General features: G+C 35.2%; 1 protein-coding gene across 3 annotated transcripts in view; it reads right to left on the bottom strand.

The window, feature by feature from the left end:
• The window catches only part of LOC101888008 (GTP-binding protein Di-Ras2), a 161,020-nt gene extending 153,127 nt beyond the window's left edge, over positions 1-7,893 (bottom strand). For 2 of the 3 annotated variants that reach the window (XM_059125766.1, XM_059125768.1), the window contains exon 1: positions 7,390-7,620. The gene's annotated coding sequence lies outside the window, so the exon portion shown is untranslated. Of the gene's footprint in view, positions 1-7,389; positions 7,621-7,809 lie in introns of those variants that run through there. The other variant, XM_059125767.1, reaches the window with a different exon arrangement.
• Between the last annotated feature and the right edge of the window lie 9,482 nt (positions 7,894-17,375).

Genomic DNA, 17,375 nt, shown 5'->3' with positions numbered 1-17,375 from the left:
TGTCGTTATAACAATCACCCCATCCACATTTTTGGGTTGCCTTTTCGGTTTCATCATCACCCAAGGTAAAAGTTGTAAACCACATTTGGGGCTTGTTGGCTGTTAGTGTTCTCCAGCCGCACACATATTTCTTTCATAATAAACACATTGGAGTTGGTTAACATAATTGATGTTCACACACATACACACATAGCTTCGATTGAAAGATGTATATGTATGTGTGTACGTGTGTGTGTTTAGGAAATTCTATTTTTCACTTTACTATGTAAAAATTGATTGAATTAGTTGTTATGTGGTCGGATGGTTGCTTCCATGGTTGGCTTGGTTTTGTTCCCTTCCCTTCGTCATGGATATCGTGCATGGCTTCGTTGATGTTAACTACGGTACAGATGTATCTTCTTCGAAGAATGGATTAATAACTAATTGATAAATCTTATGTTACATTTGATTGAGCTTATATAATAGACATGCGAACTCACATGGGTATGGGTTTATATAATGGGGAAGATATTATGAAAGATTGTGTACAATACATAGAGCAAATAAAACTGGAGGAGGATTGTAAATTCATACGAAAAGAAGATTTTCATTTGGAAAATTGAGGATGTTTCACATAAAACACGAAATAAATAGCGGGTTCTTGAAATAGTATCGAAATAGAGTCAGGACGAATCGAAATAGATTCAGACACAGGAATCCATGACAAATGGTCCAAAAGTTCCCGAATCCATGACAAATTTGAAAGCATTCACGATTATATGACGGATATTCGTGTTTGAAAAACCACGATTATTAGACCGATAGTCCTATGCAAATTATTTGAAAAAATCCACGATTATTTGACTGACTGTTCTGAAAAGTCCTTGGAACAATATTAGGGTATTAGTCAGGTATTATTATTCCCTTAAATAATTTAAAAACTCTACCGACTACCAATGAGAAAAACGCTGAATAAGGTAACGATTATTGCCCAAGAGTCTCAAGAAAAATATTTGAAAGTACTGTACACATAATCTTGGACAGAAAAAAATAGTACAGCATTAAAAAGAAAAATCCCACAGAATATCCTTTAAAAAATATTAGAGTGTCTAATTATGGTATTGGTGTGGTATAAAAAATAAATAAATAAATAAATAATAATAATAATAATAATAATAATAATAATAATAATAATAATAATAATAATAATAATAATAATAATAATAATAATAATAATAATAATAATAATAATAATAATAATAATTATAATAATGATAATTTATGATCTCTGAAACCCTCTAAAAAATCGTAAAAATATCTGCGACTAATGTTCTCATGGTCCTAAAAATTAAAAAAAAAACAAATCCTTGAACAAATATTTTAAAATCCAAGACTACTGAAAGTTAAAAAAAAAAATAATTATAAAGACCATAAAAATTAATAAAAATGGTAGTGTATTAAAGAAATATAACGCCTTCCAACAAATATTTGTAAAATCCACGATCTCTGCAGTCCTCAAAAAAGTTAAAATAATCTGCTACTACTGGTCTCATAGTCCTTTAAATATAAAAAATAATAAGGAAAGGTTAAAAGTCAGGCGGGGACGACTATATGGTACCCTAAACCACTATGCGTATTTAGTAGAGCTCCCGCAACAAAAAAAAGTTTATAAGCGGAATTTATGTGGATTAGATAATACCTACTATGAACCTTATTTCAATGCTTATCATGGTTATTGACGGAGGCTTTTGTGCATCTAGTACCAAACAACATTGATGTATAGTGCATGATATGAATGCGATAAAAATAATATTCAAAAATATTCACTGGAGAAATATATATATAAACCGAATCATGATTCACCAAATGGAAAAATTCGGTTGAATATGAAAAACTCTATCTAATTTAGACTGATATTACATATACTGGGTGAGATGAAAAGCTGCAACCAACTTCAGACAGCTCTTAAAATTATTCCAGTGACAGCTCATTATATGCTTTACACGCCCACAAAATTTTTTTGGTGAGAATTTTCCAGAAAAAAGTTATTCGTGATGGAATTCAAGCGTGATAGTGTGATTTCTTTACATTTGGCTGGAAACCACAAGCGGCTCTTGTTTGAGCACTCCAGCATTTAAATGTGAATAAACCTTTTGTGTCTCGTACCATTGCTCCTTACCGTGATACTGGCAGCGTAGCTGGACGTCAAGGATGTGGACGGGAAAAAAACAGCAACATCAGCAGAAATGGTTCGGAACCCGCATCGCTGCTGAACATATCGCAACATTCCATTCGGCATAAAGCCATTGAAATCCTACAAAGTGCAGGAACTTACACCATAACAGAAAGAAAATAGTCTAAAAGAGCTAAATATTTGCTGTTGCGAAAGTGGTGAACTGCCGAATTTGGTTTTCTCCGATGAGAAAACCATCGTTGTCCAGCAGTTTTTAAACAAACAAAATGACCGTGTTTACTTGCTAAAGTGGTCAGCTGAAAATGTTCACCTTCGGTTGGCCAACAGAACTCATGAGCCGGCCATGGTGATGGTGTGGGCCGATGGTCGACCGTGGTATCAGAATAAATGCGGAAAATTACCGCGAAAATATTCTGGAGGGTGTATTAAAGCATTGGGCACGCAAACATTTTGCCCGCAGACCTTGGACATTCCAACAGGACTCAGCACCATCGAAGAATGGTTACAAAATGAGGTTCCTCGTTTCATTTGCAGCGCACAATGGCCACCAAAATCTCTGGATATTAATCCGTTGGACTATCGTTTCTGGCGTACTTTGAAAAGCAAGGTTGGCACTTAAAAATACCAACGTGTCGATCACCTCTAGCAAGCGCTTCGCCGGGAATGGACCAAAGTACAGCAAAGCAACATTCGAACAGCGTGTGATGGTTTCATTGGCCGTTTGAAGGCCATAAGTCCTGCCATAGGTGACCAATTCGAACAAATCGTAACATATTCTAAAATTGATGCTATTTCCCACATTTTTTGCTTTCATTCAATGAAATTTAAAAAAGAAAAAATTATGGCGTTTGACTTTGTTGCAGTTTTTTTTATCTCACCCTGTATGTCTGCAGGACTTTTGGTACTGAAAATGAACGTTGTAGGTCCAAGTTTTGGTATAGCCCCCATATAATGGTACATCCCTTTTGTTTGTAGATTTTGGCTACATTATTCACCGGAATTGTTTCAAATTTGGTATTTGAAGTTCGTTATAGATACTACAGTCTATGACAGAAAATTATCTGTGCAGGTTTACGTCTTCGTATAGTCCCCATATAACGGTACCTCCCGATATTTGGTATTTTGGTGATTTCAGCAACATTATTCACCGAAATCGTTTCAAATTTGGTATTGGAAGATCTTAATGGGTGCTACAGCCTATGAAAGAAAATTGTCTGTACCGGTCCACGTCTTCGTATAGTCCCAATATTATGTATTTTGATGATATTAGCTACATTATTCACCAATTCGTATATCCTCCACCATAGTATGGAGGGTATATTAAGTTTGTCTTCCCGTTTGTAACACCTCGAAATATACATTTTATACCCTACAAAGTATATATGGAGGGCTCACTGCTATACCGAACCAAGTCATGAAAAATAAAAAATGGCGAAATTAGTGCCAATGTCCCGGTATATGGAAACTCTGTTTACTCTGTAAAGCACAATGTCAAAAAGTGTTTCGTTCCAAAGGTAACGGTAAAAAAACCTAAGTCAACGACTGTGATTTTCGACTTTTTTCAAAGCAAAAATGAACCAAGTCAGTGTGTTTCACTTTGAATCAATACTATTAGTGAGCCCGTGTTTATTTTCGTTCAGTTTTCAGCAATATTAAAAAAATCAGAGTTTTCTACAAATGGATAGTAATAATAGCAGTGCTAGTGATTTTTCCTGTAATGAAGATGAGGAATATTTGCCAGCTCCAAAAATGATGAAGACGGAAATGACGATTTTTTTATGTGTAAATATTTGTTGAAACCATGGTAAAATTAAGAAGGTAAAGTCATTTCAAATAAGCATATCTGCATTTTGTGTAATTTACTCTGTCAAATTTCCCTGCCTAAAAAGCAGATTCCCATCTCTGATTTATATGTACAATGGATTTATAAATATACATTTTGACAATGAGATGTTGTCAAATCCATAACTTTGAAAAAAAAAACAAGTAAAAAAAGCTGTAAGTTCGGCCGGGCCGAACTTTGAATGCCCTCCACCATTTGGTACAAATTTGGCAATTTTCAAAAAATTAAAATCCATTAAAAACAATTTTAAAATCTTAAAAATACCGAATGTAGCCGAATGTATGTATGTTAGAGGCTATGCGAAAACGTGGACCTGCACAGACAATTTTCTGTTATAGGCTGTAGTATTCATTACGAACTTCAAATACTAAATTTGAAATAGTTCCGGTAAATAATGTCGCGAAAATCATCAAAATACCGCATATCGGGAGGTACCGTTATATGGGGGCTATACGAAGACGTGGACCTACATGGCCCATTTTCAATACCAAAAGACTTGCAGACAAAATACACATTTGAGTAAATTTTTATCAACTTACTTCATTTCGTTTGGATGCTAGAGTGGTTTCCACAGACGGATAGACGGACAGCCGGACCTACCTCGCTAAATCGACATAGAATTTTATGCTGATCAAGAATATATATACACTATGGGTTTTAAAATGTATATTTCGACGTCTTACAAACGGAATTACAAACGTAATACACCCTCCATACTATGGTGGAGGGTATAAAAATGTAAACATATAATTTCATGACTTTACCTTCTTATTTCTGCCATAGTTGAAACCTTAAATTTTCCTTTGTCCTTGTTAACATTAATTTATTTAAAAAAAAAGAATTTATTTTATTTTCCTAAAATCACAATGATTGTCAATTACAATAGAAGCACCCGCAAGACATGACTTAAAATAAAACTCCGAAACTCGAGGGAAATTAATCGCTAAAGTCAACTATATTTAGTCATATAACGAACACTTTATTTTATTTTTTTTTGACTTGGTTCGCTTTAGCTGTGAAACCTTGAAATTTTATTTAGAGTAATAATGAACCAAAGTAGATTTTTTTTGTTTTTGAATATTTTTTAGTACTATATTTAAATTATTTTTATTTTAAATTAATATCATTAGTTAATTTTGAATATAGACTTTTACATTTTCTTTTGGTAGACTACAATATTCCTTCCAGAAATTAATGGCAGTGCATTTACTTTACCTCTAAATAACCTCGAATTATGTTTTTATGACTTAGTTCGGTATAGCTGTGAGCCCTTCATATATTCTTGATCAGCATAAAATTCTAAGTCGATTTAGCGATGTCCGTCCGTCTATCCGTATGAGGAAATCACTCAAGCTTCCGAACGAATTGAAGTAGAATAATAAAATTTTACTGAAATGTATATTATGTTTGCAGGACTTTTGGTATTGAAAATGGGCCATGTAGGTCCACGTTTTTCGTATAGCCCTCATGTAACGGTACCTGCCGATATTCGGTATTTTTATAATTTCGGCAACATTATTCATCAGAATTCTTTCAAATTTAATATTTGAAATTCGTAATGGATACTACAGCCTATGACAGAAATTTTTGTATGCAGGTTCACGTCTTCGTACCTCCCAATATTCGGTACTTTGTTGATTTTAGCGACATTATTCACCGGAATTCTTTCAAATTTGGTATTTGATGTTTGTAGTGGATACTACAGCCTATGACACGTCTTTGTATAGCTCCCATATAACAGTACCTCCCGATATTCGGTATTTTTGATGATTTTAGCTACATTATTCACCGATTTTTTTCAAGTTTCGCATTTTAATTGCTTATGACAAAAGTTTCCTATAAAGGTCCACGTTGTCGCATGGACCCTAATATAACGGCTAAATTCGGTATTTTTAAGTTTTAACAGAATTTTTAGCGGATTTTATTTTTTGGAAAATTGTCAAATTCGTTCCAAATGGTGGAAGTTATTTAGTGTTCTGCCCGGCCGAACATACAGCTTTTTTTACTTGTTCATGCGCCCAAGAAAATATTATTTGTCATTCACTTTTTTTCTGATCGAAAAACACAATATTTTCAGGTATTATTTTTTTTTCACTGAGAAAATAATAAATTCTCCCCCTCATGTGAGACAAGTAGCATATGGGATTACATATTTTAAATTACCTTTAACTTTTAGTTATTAATTCCACACACCATTTTAAATTAAATCTGAATAAATACTTTACCCAACTTAAATTTCATTATTGACAATTTGCCCTTTTAAGGTCTAAACGCAAAAATAGATGTCCCCATTTGAACAATGGAATTGTTTTTGCAAATTCAGCACACAAGTGTTGTTAGCGGTCGTGTGAGTGTGTGTGTGTGTGTGCAGTTGGCCCATTGATAGAAAACGAACGATATTATTTATAGGTCAAAAGGATTTGTTCGCACACATACCAATGGTCAACACACAGTTTGACACACACACTCAACTCATGTAGTTGTTGACGCCCAGCAAGCAAAATCTATCCACCAACTCACTTAGAAGTCACGCCTAAGCGATTGAAATCATCGCGTCTGATATCGCTTTCTCACCCCGGAAGGATCATCCTTCGGGAAGAGATGAACCACGCCCGCGATAGTTTTCTAAAAATCGTGGAAGTCACTTCCTCGATAGTTATTGGAAGTGAAAAAACAAAAAAAAAGTTTTTTACTCCAGACTTAAGCATTTATTATTTTTTTTATTGTTATTGTTACGTTTTCCAATGTTAATTTACATAGAACTCTTACTTATTAGATGAAATATTCAAACATTTTTTTTTTTTTTTCGTTTTAAAAATGTGATGTCTGGATTGGGAATCGAACCGAGGTGTTCAGAGAGCAAAGCCGACATGCTTACCACTGCGCCACGGTGTCTTATATTCTTCAGATAGAATAAAGTCTTATTTATGTTCAATTCGTAAATAATGGCAAACTATCACTCTTTTATCCGATGGCAGTCATTAGATAGTGTCTGCACACGAGACACCTTCTTTTAACTTTCTTGCGCCACTAAGTAGTAACTACGTGACGATAGAAAGTAGACAACAGTAGTTTTGTTATTGTAAATCTACATACTATCGCATTTATTAGGATTAGAAGCGTCGCAGAAGTGGCATCTTGAAATGGAAGTGAGTCACTCACTTCCAAATGCTTGCTGGGCGTGGACATGGACAATGGATTCGTTGTTTACATTCTCACAAAGCAAAGAAAAGCAAAACAAAACAACGAAGGCAAAAAACAAAAAACAATCCTTTATCAATTCATACCGATATAAACATTGAATATTCCAATATAGGTTAGGTTATGGTTTCAAAAGAGAGAAGGAGGAGGAGGAGGAGAAATAATAGCTCACAATGGATTTTGGATTTGTATTCAGCCAGACGTTACAAACTTGGCGGTGTTGATGTTGTTGTTGTGGTGGTTTTGTTTGAGTGCGCTGTAAACCCAAAGGCAATTAATTTGTTTCTTTGTTGCAAATTTTTAACAGAACTTTTATTCTGACATTTAACCATGGGGGTTTGAATTTATGCTAAAACACACTTTTTATTTCTTTCATTTACAGCTTGTTACTTCATTTTTTGTTGTGATGGAGGAGAGGGGGGGGGGGGGGGGGGGGGGTGGTGCTACTTTTCCTTTGTTTATTTTTTCCTTTAATTTGAGAAATCACAATTTTCAAACATCACTTTCAACACTTCATGATCGCACACACACACACATAGAACAAAGTAAATATATATATGTTTTCTATATCATCGGTTATCCGTTGCCGTACCGTTACTTTCTTTTGTATTATCCTCTTGGAATTGGAACTTTTGAATTTTCTTCCGTTTTCAAGTACCGTTCACTTCGACAATCGTTCTAAGACTGATTTGTTTGCCATCGAAATTGCAACATATATTTCAGCAACTTATTTTTTTTTTAAATGGTATGATGTTTGAAGCAGACAAACGACCCACGATTGTTGGTCACGACAGGATGTTGAGTGCATTCGGTTAACTTGCCACAGAGTAGAGTAACAACAACGTGGTTTGGCTAAACTTGAAATTGCCAACAAAAACACAACGTGTTGTAATAGAACATATGGAAATTGTAAAATAACACAACATGTTTTACGCTGAGAACAACAAACATGTTTGATGTTCAAAGAGAAAGGAGACTATTGAGGAGCATGCGTAGTTTGAAATTAGCAAGGATTTACACCAATATGCATTTTATTTTCAAAAATGAAATAATTTTGGCAGTTTGGTCTGGAAGCATTATAATTGTTCGGAGAATAATTTCTCAAGAGCTAATAGGCCAGAATACCCTGCCCACGAAATAATATCAATTTTTTCGACTATTCATAGCCTCAGTCATATGGCTGCAAAGGGTATTTATCATTAAATGTGACCAAGTCTTGCTTTATTGAAATAACGGTTTTAAATCCTAGGTCTCTTTGGACTAAATCCGTTTCAGGACATTTGGAGTCGATCTAGCTATGTCCGTCCGTCTGTCTGAATAGTTAGCACGAAAACTGTAGAAAGGATAATCCGATTTGGTTCAAACTTGGTACATCTTAACATTATTATCAAATTTAGATCTTCTTCGGAGATGAACAATATCGGTCCACTCCGTCTGGTATCTCCCACACAAAAGGTCGAAAATTTTAAAGAATATATTTTACTGCACAGAAGGAGAAAAGAAAATCGGATTTTGCTCCAACTTTGCGAATCCTAATATTTGCATCAGTGCTAGGTCAGGTTCGAAAATTGACAATATCGGTAGACTCCATCAAGTACCTTCCTCTAAAATCGTCAAAGTTATGAAAAATAAAACTCCTATGAAATGTTATACAAAACTCCGAATATCGTTAGTTTACACACCTCACAAAATTTTTGTTAACCGAACGTCTGAAGAGGAGATGAAATATATCGGTCTACTCCTTCTGGTACCTCCCCACAAAGGGGCAAACATTTCGAATAATCAAAAACGATTGTAAAATCCAAAATTAGCATCCGGTTCTCTTCAAATCTCACACATCCCATTAATTCTACTAACACATGATCTGTTATGAAAATGGGATATATCAGTCCACTCCTTCCGGCACTTCCCTCACAAAGGGTCAAAGTTTTGAATAACCAAAACAATTATAAAATCCGAAGTAAGCATCTGGTTTTCTTCATAATTAATAATAAGATGTTATTTCTACTAACACAGGAACTGTTGTGAAGATGGAATATATTGATCCACTCCTTCTAGTACTTCCCCCACAAAGGGTCAAAACTTTGAATATTCTTGAAGCTTATAAAACACGAAATTAACATCCGATTCTATTTAGACCTGGTATATCCCAATATTTCCATCAAAACAAGATTTGTTATAAAGATGCTAGAGATAGGAACACTTTTTCGGGTACCTCCCCCACAAAGGGTCAACGTTTTGAATAACCAAAAGGATTGAAAAATTCGAAATAAGCTTCCGGTTCTCTTTATAATTTATAATGGGATGTTATTTCTACTAACACAGGAACTGTTGTGAACATGGAATATATTGATCCACTTCTTCTAGTACCTACCCCACAAAGGGTCAACATTTTGAATATGCATTAAGCTCATAAAACGCGAAATTAACATCCGGTTCCATGTAGACTTGGTACATCCATATATTTCCATCAACTTAAGATCTGTTATAAAGATGGTAGAGTTCGGACCATTTTTATCTGGTACTTCCACTACATCGAATTGAAGATTTTAAAAAATAAAACGCCCAAAGCGAAATAAGCATCCAACTCTCTTTAAATTTCACTCATACAACATTTTTGCAAATACAAGATCTGTTGTGAAGATGGGATATATCGGTCCATTCACTCTAGTACCTCCCCCACAAAGGGTCAAAGTTTTGAATAACCTAAAAGATCATAAAATCCGAAATAAGCATCCGGTTCTTTTCATCTTCCACACTTCTCAATATTTCTACTAAGACAAGATATGCTGTAAAGATGGGATATATCGGTCCACGCCTTATGGTACCTCCCTCACAGAGGTTCAATAATTTGAATATCCATGAAGCTCATCCTTTGTTACGAATTATGACCTTCAAATGGCCAATGAAACCGTCACACGCTAACCGAAAGTTGCTCTGCGGTATTTTGGCCCATTGCCGGAGCCCGAAGCGCTTACTTGAGGTGATCGACACTTTGGTATTTTTTAATGCCAACCTTGCTTTCCAAAATACCTCAAGCACAATAGTCCAACGGATTGGTATCCGGAGATTTTGGTGGCCATTGTGCGATGAAAATGAAGCGAGGAACCTCATTTTGTAACCATTCTTGGTTGGCACGTGCCGACTTCGATGGTGCTGACTCCTGCTGAAATGTCAAGCTCTGCGGCCAAAATGTTTGCGTGCCCAAGACTTTAATACACCCTCCAGAATATTTTCGCCATAATATTCGTCATTTATTCTGATTCCACGGTCGATTAATACGAGCCGGGAGATACCATCGGGTGTTATGGCGGCCCACACCATCACCATGGCCGGCGCTTGAGTTCTGGTGGCCAACCGATGGTGCACATTTTCAGCTGACCTCTGTGGCAAGAAAACACGATCATTTTGTTTTTTGTTGTTTACAAACTGCTGGACAACGAATGTTTTCTCATCGGCCAAGGGAGAACTCTTTAGCTGTTTTGAGTCTATTTTCTTTCTGTTGCGGTGTAAGCTCTTGCACTTTTTGGAATTTCAATGGCTTTACCCCGAGTTTATTTTTCAATATATGCCGAAGGGAATATTGCAATATATTCAGCTTACGAGCCATTTTTCGGCCACTGCGACATGGGCTTCGATCAAGTCGCTTCTTTAGTTTTTGAACCATTTCTGCTGATGTATTAGTTTTCTTCCGTCCACTTTCTTGACGTCTACTACTGATTAAAATTTTGCTATGGACAAAGCTACAAGAAAATCGAACATTTATAATCAATTTTATGCGAAATCACAAATTCCGGTACAGTCCATATTCACCTCAGGTTTCTGATTGAGAAATATATTTAGATATAATAAGTTGTAAAGGATAGCTGACTTTTGGTCGCAATTTATGACAGCTATAAGTATTGGAAATTTACCTATACCTATAGTCTTCACAACAGAGTTTGCGTTAGCAAATATATTTGGATGTATCAAATTGCAAAAGTGAAGTGTGTGACTATTTTTTTGTCCTTATATATATATATATATATATATATATATATATATATATATATATATATATATATATATATATATATATATATATATATGATTTTCCTACCATATATCTCATATAAAGTGAAGGAATTAACCCAAATAGTCCATACACCTATATATTTATATCATATTTATATAAGTCCAATAGGAAATGGACAATACTGGCCCATCTCTGCGGAAACTGCTTCATAGAGGGTCAACAATTCGAATAATCATAACACAAGTCAAAATATATTTTAATAATCGAACATTGGCTGTGGGTATACATCTGTCGGCATAACCGACTGATACTTTTGAACTTGTTTTTTTTTTATATCCTCCACCATGGTATGGAGGGTATATTAAGTTTGTCATTCCGTTTGTAACACCTCGAAATTTACATTTTAGACCCCACAAAGTATATATATTCTTGATCAGCTTAAAAATTCTATGTCGGTTTAGCGTTGTCCGTCCGTCTGTTCGTCTGTGGAAATCACTCTGGCTTCCGAATGAATCGAAGTAGATTGATAAAATTTCACTCAAATGTATATTATGTCTGCAGGACTCATGTTAAAATGGCCCATGTAGGTCCACGTATTCGTATAGCCCCCATATAACGGTACCTTCCGATATTCGGTATTTTGATGATTTTAGCGGCATTATTTAACGGAATTATTTCAAAGTTGGCATTTGAAGTTTGTAATAGGTACCACAGCCTAAGACAGAAAATGAGCCAAGCAGGTCTACGCATCTTCGTATTGTCCCCATATAACGGTAACTCCCGATATTCGTTACTTTGTTGATTTAAGCGACATTTTTCACCGGAATTCTTTCAAATTTATTATTTGAAGTTCGTAATGGATACTATAGCCCCCATATACCTCCCAGTACCTCCCGATATTCGGTAATTTGATGATTTTAGCGGCATTATTCACCGAAATTCTTTCAAATTTGGTATTTGAAGTTTGTAATGGATATTACAGCCTAAGACAGAAATTTGTCTGTGCAGGTCTACGTCTTTGTATAGTCTTCGTATATTCGGTACTTTGTTGATTTTAGCGACATCATTCACCGGAATTCTTTCAAATTTATTATTTGAAGTTCATAATGGATACTATAGCCCCCATATACCTCCCGATATTCGGTATTTTGTTGATTTTAGCGACATTAATCACCGAAATTCTTTCAAATTTGATATTTGAAGTTCGCAATGGAAACTACAGCCTAAGACAAAAAAATTGTCTGTGCTGGTCTACGTATCTTCGTATAGCCCTCATATAACGGTACCTCCCTATTCAATATTTTGACGATTTTAGCTACATTATTCCACGATTTTTATACCCTACACCACAAGGTGGTCAGGGTATTATGTCTTTGTGCATTTGTTTGTAACAGGCAAAAGGAAACGAGATAGACCCATAGTTCCTTTTGATGATCTGCATAGAATCACATTCTGAGTCGATTTATGCATGTCCGTCCGTCCGTCCGTCCGTCTGTCCATGTATTTTTGTAAACAAAGTACAGGTCGCATTTATTGCCTGATTCAGATGAAATTTTGCACAGATCATTAGTTTGGCCCAAGGATGAACCCTATTGAAATTGGAGATAATCGGTCAAAATGTAGATATAGCTCCCATATATATCTTCGTCCGATTTGCCTTTTATTGTGAACCAAACGTGTAATATCAGCCCGAATTGTATGGAATTTTGCATATACAACCAAATTAGACCTGGAAATAAGTATGCCAAATTTGGTCGAAATCGGTTCAGATATAGCTATAGCTCTCATATATATTGTTCATCCGATTTGTTATTTTTGTCCTCCACAGCCGTAATATGCACTCTGCAACAACAATATTTGAGGAAATATATCAAATACAGCTCAGAAATACATTTGCTAAATTTTATCAAGATCGGTTCAGATTTGGATATAGCTCCCATATATAACTTCGTCCGATTTACCTTTGATTGTGCACCAAACGTCTAATATTTGTCCAAATGGGATGGAATTTTTCACTTACGACCGAATTGAGTCTAGAAGCTAGTATGTCAAATTTGGTGAAGATCGGTTCAGATATTGCTATAGCTTTCATATATATTATTCATCCGATTTGTTATATTTGTTACCCACAGCCGTAATATACACTCCGTGACAACGATATTCAGGGAAATATATCAAATACAGCTCAGAAATATCGTTGCCAAATTTTATCGAGATCGGTTCAGATTTGGATATAGCTCCCATATATATCTTTATCCGATTTCAAAATAATTGTGCACCAAATGGGCAATACAATTCCGAATTTAAAAGATACGAATGCTTCGGCATATTTAGTCTTTTGAACTTAAAATTATAATTAAAATCATAGCGTGTATGATTAAATTCTCCCATAAAAACTTTTAATTGTTATGTGGAGCTCTACTAAATTAGAAAAGTGGTGTAGGGTATCATAAAGTCGGCCCAGCCCGACTTTAAGACTTTCTTTACTGGTTTTAAGTTTCGCTTTTGAATATTGTGATGGCATGTGACAAAAGTTACCTATGCACGTCCATGTCGTTGTATAGACCCTAAAATAACAGCTACATTCGGTATTTTAACAGAATTTTTAACGGATTTTATTGTTTTTGAGAATTTCCAAATTCATTCAAAATGGTGGAGTATATTCAAAGTTCGACCCGGCTGAACTTATAGCTTTTTTACTTGTTTATCACTTAATTGTCTCTGTGCTTAGCTTCTCCAAACTGACATTGATGTTTGAAAGTTCGAAGAGAAAACACGCAACAATATGTTTCAATTAATCTTTTTTTTTTTTTTTTTTTGGTAGGTACATCATAAAACCAGCATCAATTATTTCCTTGTTGTGGAGCTACAGCAATATACATGTATGACCGCCTACAGCAAGTTTATGATGTTTTCGGTTTTCAACACGAAAAACCATAAACGGTATAAGGGACTACCGACCTTCCTACTCCTACACCTATGATAGTCGTAAACCTAGGCCAAAAATAAACTCGCTAGAGGAAAACTCCTTTTTAATTAAAAGACAGCAGGTGGTCGATCGAACAGTCATTCAACTGTAAGTGTTGTAGCAGCATTTAACGTTTTGAGTCTAAAAACAGAAACGAGAACAGCAAAAAAAAACAACAACAACATTGAATAGAAACTCAAATTTACGTCCACTTGTCGGATGTGTGTTGTCGTCATCGATGAAGTGTGGATGTAATAGAAACTGCGTTTCCGACACGTGTATATCAGAACATACTCAACGTCATTGATATTTTTGGGAAGTTTAAAGAGGTAGCCGCCACGCTGATGTTGGAAGATAAGGTATAGAAGGAAAAAGTAAATGGCTTCTTAAGGTTATAAAGATGGTATATCAAAAATAAGACGTTCTGAGGGTCTCCTCTTGATAAACTGCAGTTTTAGGGTCCATTACAATTGGAGGACATATGAAGACCCTTTAAGAGATAAAACAGTTTAGATAAAAAACATTTTAAAGGTACCCAAGATATATGTATAGATGTACTTTTCAGGATTTTCAAATTTCCAAAAGCCTTAAAGTGATTCTCTAATGAACATAAGACCTTTGAAGTGTCTCACATGAACAAGAGGCCAGCTAAAAGGTATTCTTGAAGGAGAAAGCTTATTATAGTTCTTGTATTATATGGGGAATAATATCTAAAGGTAGTCGGTAGACAAATGACCTTTTGGCCTTCCGGAGTTCTTCTTTAGACAGAAAGTCAGATATTAGCAGGAACATTTGATGGGGTTTCTATAATCGGAAGACATTTGTGGGTTCTTCTGTAGATCCCTTATGGGCAGAAGACCCTTCAGATTTTCCAAATGTCTTAAAGTGATCTTCTAATGAACATAAGACCTTTGAAATGTCTGATATAAAAAGGAGGCCACTTAAAGGTATTCTAGAAAAAGAAAGCCTATTATAGGTCTTGTATTATATGGGGAATAATATCCAAGGGTAGTCTGTAGACAAAAGACCTCATGGCCTTTTGGAGGTCTTCTTAAGACAGAAAGTCAGATATTAGCAGGAACATTTGATGGGGTTTCTATAGTCGGAAGACCTTTCTGGGTTTCTTTTGTAGATCCCTTATGGGCAGAAGATCCTTCAGAGTTTTTCGATAGATTGGAGAGTTTAAGGAAGTCCCCTTCATACAGGGGACCATTGTATTGACAGATGGCCTTTTGAGGTGGTTTATAAACGGGATCATGATATTTGTTCTTTAAAAGAGAGAAAATCTTATATAGACCTTCCGTATACAGAAGTCCTTTTGAAAGTCTTATACATATAGAATACCATTGGGCTGTATCATATTGACGAAATACTGTTTTAAGATCTTCTATAGACCGAAAACCTTTCAGAGGTCTTCTATAGATAGAAAACCTGTCAGTTTTTCGACAATCCTGAGTTTTTAACGAAATCTTTTAGAGCACTTTTTTCAGATTTTTATACTCTCAGCCATATGGCTACAGAGGGTATATATCATTTGATACGGACCAAATCCGTTTCAGGACATTTCGAGTCGATCTAGCGATGTCCGTTCGTCCGTCCGTCTGACGGCCTGGGCGGTTCGCACAATAACTCTCGAAGGGAGTATCCGATTTGATCCAAAGTTAGTACATCGTAATATTATTGTCAAACTTAGATCGAGTTCGGAAATAGGCACTTTCGGTCCACTTCTTTTTGGACTCCCCAAAATTTTCAAAGAAAATAATTTATTGGACAGAGAGAGAGAGAGAGAGATTTGCTCCAAATTTCCGAATTCTTATATTTGTCACTTCTAGGTCAGGTGCAAAAATAGACAATATCGATCCACTCCATCGAGTACCTCCCCCATAAAGGTTAAAAATTTTTAATAATTATAACTCTTATAAAATGTGATGTAAGAGTCTAATTGTCTTCAAATTTCACACATCCAAATATTTATATTAACCCAAGGTCTGGTGTTAAGATGAAATATATCGATCCACTCCTTTTTAGTACCTCCCCTATAAAATGTCGAAATTATCAAGAAATATATTTTCTGTACAGAAAGAGAAAGGATAATCCGATTTTGCTTAAACTTTGCAAATCCTGATATTTGCGTCGGTGCTGGGTCAGGTGCGAAAACTGACAATATCGGTCAACTTCATCCAGAACTTCCCCCACCAAGGGGCAAATTTTTGAATACTTACAACTCTTATAAAATGTGATATAAGAGTCCGATTGTCTTCAAATTTCACACATCCCAATATTTATAATAACCCAAGGTCTGGTGTTAAGATGGAGTATATCGGTCCACTTCTTCTATTTATTTATATTTTCTGCACAGAAAGAGAAAAAAATCCCAATATTTATATGAACTCAAGATTAAGACGGAATCTTGGTCCACTCCTTCTGGTACCTCTCCTACAAATGGTCGAAATTTTGTATATCCATTAAGCTCATAAAACGCGAAATTAATATCTGATTAAATTTACACTTGGCACATCTGAATATTTCTAACAATACAGGACCCCCACAAAGGGTCAAATTTTTGAATAATCGAAACGTTTATAAAATTCGAAAAAAAGCATCAGATTCTCTTTATATTTCACACATACAAACATTTTTTCTAACAAAAAAATCTATTGTGAAGATGGGATATATCGGTCTTCTCCTTCTGGTACCTCCCCCACAAAGGCTCAACATTTTGAATATCCATGAAGCTCATAAATCAACATCTGATTCCATTCCAGACATTGTACATCTCAATGCCCCACATAGGGTTCGAGAGTTTGAAAAATCATAACAGAAGCCCAAATATTTTTAAATACTCGAACATTGGCTGAGGTTACACATCTCTCGGCAAAACCGACTGATACTTTTTAACTTATTTTGCAAAGGTATTACAAAAAATGTTTAAATTCCAGCAATTTTGAACACACCCAAAGAAAAAAAAAACAAAACCCAGTAAAGAAAGTCCTAAATTCGGGCGGGCCGGTTTTATCATTCCCTACACCACTTTACTAATTTAGTAGAGCTGCACATAACAATTAAAAGCTTTTTATGGGAGATTTCAATCATACTCGCTATAATTATAATTATGATTATAATTTAAAGTTCAAAGAACTAAATATGCCGAAGCATTTGTATGTTTTAAATTCGG

The sequence above is a fragment of the Musca domestica genome, unplaced genomic scaffold, assembly GCF_030504385.1.
Source record: "Musca domestica strain aabys unplaced genomic scaffold, Musca_domestica.polishedcontigs.V.1.1 35, whole genome shotgun sequence".
Taxonomy (NCBI): domain Eukaryota; kingdom Metazoa; phylum Arthropoda; class Insecta; order Diptera; family Muscidae; genus Musca; species Musca domestica.
Note: the sequence above shows the minus strand (reverse complement) of the source record. Positions and strands in the feature narration are given on the sequence as shown.